The sequence below is a fragment of the Artemia franciscana genome, chromosome 2, assembly GCF_032884065.1.
Source record: "Artemia franciscana chromosome 2, ASM3288406v1, whole genome shotgun sequence".
NCBI classification, from domain to species: Eukaryota; Metazoa; Arthropoda; class Branchiopoda; order Anostraca; family Artemiidae; genus Artemia; species Artemia franciscana.
In genome coordinates this window covers 39,088,779-39,093,936 of record NC_088864.1, presented here as the reverse complement: position 1 = coordinate 39,093,936, position 5,158 = coordinate 39,088,779, and positions in this window count along the sequence as shown.

The following is a 5,158-nucleotide window of genomic DNA, read 5'->3' as shown; positions in this document are numbered from 1 at the left end:
TCGGGGTTGATACCTCCTCAGAGTCCAGTTTCTTAATAAAATCAAGAATATCTTTCACATTGTTCGCAGAAGCTTTCGCACCGATGCGCCGGGGGCAATTATCATTTGGCGCAACCTTCGCCCAAAATTCGCTTTTCGCATCAGCAATAACACCGCATTCAAAAAAGTCTATTGCGTGTTGAATAATAGTAGCTTCTTCAATACCTTCTTCCCATTTGTTTTGCAAAAAGTTCATTACCGGGCAATGCACATACTCTCTGTTATCCATTATCCTTTACTGGGAAAAACCAGTCAAACTGGTCAAAGAGCACGACTGATTCATGCTTATGCGTCACTATAATCCCTATTGCAAAATTTTGATTTTCTTCACAAAAAACTTACTGGATTAATAATGTCCATGCAATATCCAATTTAGATGTTGACACTTTGAACTCTGAATTGATACTGAATTTGGGGTGCAATGATTATCTTTAGAGGGTAGTTGAAGTTTAAAAGAAAATAGGCCTCATTAGGAAATTGGTAACACTTATAAGATGTTTACAGATAAAATAAAAAATAAAAAATTAAAGTTAAGATTTATAAATTTTAATTTATAACTCTAAATTACAAGAGGATACAAACGTTCAACTTACGAAATGAGATTTAAAAAGATCAGTCCTCCCCCAGCCCACCATAGATTCTTCTAAATTATATGTTGCTGTATTTATTGATTAAAATGAAACAGAACATTAAAGGATGGCTCAGACGGCGTTCGTAAAATTTGTAAAGTTGTCCGCAAAGTTTGTAAAGTTGCTTCGTTAACCTTCTGTAAATCTTTACGTGAGCAAGCATTAAAATTAAACTTTAGTTAACTTGAGATATTGCAATTTTAGTAAATCCCAGCAATGGTTTACAAATAAAAAATATCGTCTGATTATAGTATTTTTATTGTTTTTTGGAGTTGAGAAAGGTTAGTGAATGTATTTTTTCTTGATTTTAAATATGTTGATCAAATATTATGCAAAGTTTCATGGTGATATCTAAAATAGTTTTCAAAATATTATTTTTTTAAGCTAAAAGTTACATTGCAAGATGCAAAATCCAAGGCCTAAAATTGCATTAAATTAAGAAAATAAAAAAATTTGTAGAAAAAAACAATAAGAGATAGAGAAATAAAATTTGGTATTTATCAATACGATTGCAAATGCAACAATTGTGCCAAGTTTCATCAAAATCTAAAGAGGTGGCTGTCATGACATGGAATGACCCACTGTCCACCACAAAATAAACTGATGCATCCCTACCCACATAAAAGATATCACATTTCTTATCCTTAGATATATCACTGCAATGATGGTCATTAATTAAGCAACTAGGATAGAATATAATGGGTATTTCAACTTTTGTGATCTAAGCCTCATTTGTTATTGTTTTTTGACCCCATTTGAGGACCATTATTTACACTTTAAGTCTTTGTGAAATTCCTTACTCATATTTTTTTTACTGTGTGAAGACACATTATCAGTCAGACAATGATAGTTGATGAGCCTATCAGAACAATTGGTTATGCTGCTTCATTTGGGATAGCATAAAATGTTATATCATGAGATTTTGTTTAACCATAGAAGACTTGAACTGCTTAATAAACAACTCAAACTTCCAAAGAAGTAAGAAAAACAAAATAAAACGGGTAAATAGTACAGAAATAGAACAATAATGATAGATGGTAATAAGCTTACCTAAGCTAGTATAAAAGGCAGGTTGGCATCAGAGAATATATTAGAAATAGAATAGTCTAACTAGTGATATTAAAATTATTGGAGACCCCCATATATTTAGAAAAATCATTCAGTAACTGCTTTTTGTAGAATATGAGGTGTGACTGATTAATATTTTTACTGTTGGGTTATGTTGATATGATGTTCCTGGAGGCAAAGTAAATTAATGATTTTTTTAATATTTATTGTTTAGTGTGACTATGTTAGTTATGTCAGTGGCCAAGTATTCATTTTGATTTAAGGATTTTGTTGGTAAAATTCTAGTCCATTGACTTCTTGCTATCTTGGAAAGTTGTTGGGCTAGAGAATTGAAACTTTCAGGGATGTGTCTACAGGCTAAAGTATATCCCGGGAAGTTATTTTGAGATCCCTAACTATACCCCTTCCCCCTTCTCTATATAACGCAGTTTTTTGTGCATTACAGCTTATATTTTGGTCAAATTTGATCCTATATTACTATTAAAAGTGTAAATCCTTGCTTACCTTAGGAAAATTCAACTTTTCACTGTTTTTTAAGCTACTATATTCCATAATTAGTTCACCTGCATTGAAAAACAATTATTACCTTTTATGGTATAGTTTAAAATGGAATGCAGGCATTTAAACGCATCCCCTGTTTGAAACTCTTATCTTTAAAAGGCTAGTGACAGGGGTAATACAGATAAGACTTTGAACTTTTAAGGGGCTTCTCACTCAAAATTATGATTTGTTGCTACAATTGCGTAAGGTTTATGTTATATGTGTCAATAAAATTTATTTTGTAAATCATAACAGCATAGAGAAAGTCAATTTCTTCAAGAAGGCCCAATAATGATTCTTAGAAACCTGAAGAGAGGCGAAACAGAAATTTAGTGGGAAAAATAGCACCAGTCCTAAATACATGATTGACGTAACTGTAACGGATACGCTCTCTTTGGGTGAGTTTTTTTTTTTTTTTTTTGGGGGGGGGTTAATTTGAAGAAAAAAAATAGAAAGATGTATTTGTAACTTACGAATGGGTGATTAGATCTTAATGAAGTTTGATATTTAGAAGGATCTTGTGCTTCAGAGCTCTTATTTTAAATCCCAACCAGATCCAGTGACATTGAGGGGAGTTGGATGAGGAGACCAGAAATCTTGGAAGACGTGAAAATTGAGGTATCTTTATCTTCGAAATGGGTGGTCGGATCTTAATGAAACTTGATATATAGAAAGATCATATGTCTGAGATGCTTAATATAGATGTTTATACAGAAATTACTCTGTATATAAAAGGGGTTTTTCCTCCTCATCGCCCTGCTTTTTACGCTAAAGTTTGACACTTTCTGTTAACTTTACTTTTTAAAATGGTAAAAAACTTTAGCGTAAAGAGCGGGGTGTTAGGAGGAAAAGGCCCTTTCATATACAGAGTAACTTCTGTTCATTTTAAGTGTTAATGTTGCTCCTTACTTTCAGTTAAAAACACTTGTTTTTTTAATTTAATTTATACCATAGTTTTATAAATATATATTTAAAATTATCAAAATAAGCCCTTAATAAACATTAATTACAACACAGCTATCCAGAAAACGCAAGTCCGGCCACAAATTGAGCAATCTTTGCTCCTCAATAACATGCCATGGTTATAATACAGTTCTAAAATTGCATCATCTGAGGCAAATTGAAGTATTCCATTAAAGAAATCGATTTCGCAATTATTACAGCTCATTTTCAAACAAAGTTGTTTATAGACTGAAAAAATGTATTGCTCTTACATACCAGATTTGATGTTTATCCGATAAATGTAAAATAAAACCGCTTTTCATTGAAAAAAAAATTACCCAATTCGTGCAACTTAGGGAAGTAGCAAAATGTATTTCCCTACGTCCCATGAGCTTTAAAGAGTCAGAGAAACATAAAGATAGCAGGTTCTAATTTCTGCCCACCATGGCTTTCGGCATTTGCGTGTCAATCATGACCTAAATTTTGTTGACCCTACATCAGGAGCCCATACCCAAAATATAGAACGGACATGGAGGGAAGTAAGAAATAACATCCCCACTTATGGTAGAAGAGAAGAACATATGGAAGGATATCTTGCAGAGTAGTATTTCAAAAAAAAAATATTCTGTCAGATTGAGAATGCATTATTCCATGAATTTCATATCGGAGCTTTATAACCCTTCATCAGGCTAAAATATAACTGGAGTCCAGACTTTGAAATATAGCATAAGCTTATAAATACTAGAGAGAGAAAACGGGTATAATTTCAACAAAAAGTGGAAACAATACATTTTTTTTAATAAATGAAACTTTGAATAATGATTTATTCTTCCCAGCAGTTTAAACTTGCCCCGCATATTTGGATGATAAATTTGAGGAAGTTTATGTGAGTAACAGAAGAGTGACATGTTTGAAGTTTTAAACAGTTAATTGATTTACCTTTGAAAGAAGTTGATTCAAGTTGATAGTAGAAATAAAAGAGAAGGATATTTTGATGAAATGAACTCAAGACGGGAGGCTCATCAAGGATTATATTTCGATAAATCAACTATTTATATTGCTAGTGTTGTTTGGATAAATGAAATTTTTGAATAAATGAAACTTTGAATAATGATTTATTCTTTCCAGCAGTTTAAACTTGCCCCGCATATTCTTGGAACCGCCTCATAACCCCCCTCTAGATTTTTTTTATAATTTCATTGAAAATGCCTTTATTTGTGTTTTCTTTGAAAAAGAACGACAAATCCCCCCTCCCCCCACCATATTTTCAAAACGCATTTTACACCTCCTAAATTGTGTTATTTGACACTGTCTTAGATGGGATCTCTCAACTCAACAAACACAAGGAAGACTTATGAACAACTTACGGATTTGTAAGCAGTCTTTAACGAAATTTCCGTCATTATGAATTTTCCACAAATATATTAAAAATAAGAATGCTAAATTACCTTATAACTTCATCAAAAGCTCCTTTCAGATCCCGGAAAGCTGTTCCGGCTTCCGGGGGAATTGTTACGTATTTAAAGTATTTAAAAGTCCAGTATTTAAAAGAGTAATTAATGTGGAATTCAAATATTGAGAAGACTGTTTGTTTTAATGAGAATGTAAATATGTAAGCGGTTGTGAGAAAATTAATACAATCTTTTCTCGTTAAATTCAAATAGGCTAGGAAAAAACAAGCCGTATCCAGGAGGGCTAAAGGGTATGTACCCCCCGTCCAAAACCTTTCTCTGACTCGTAAAAACGTAGCGAAACGAATATAAACAAGTCTTTCATGCGTTTCATAGTTTTTGTTTTATAAAGATTCCTCAAAAAAATGATTAATACCCTTCCCCCTTGAAAATTTCCTGGATACCACCCTATCAAAGAGATTTAGAAATGTGAAAAATACCAGTTTTCAAATTTAAGGGGTGTGTAACATTTCTAAATCTTCTATATTG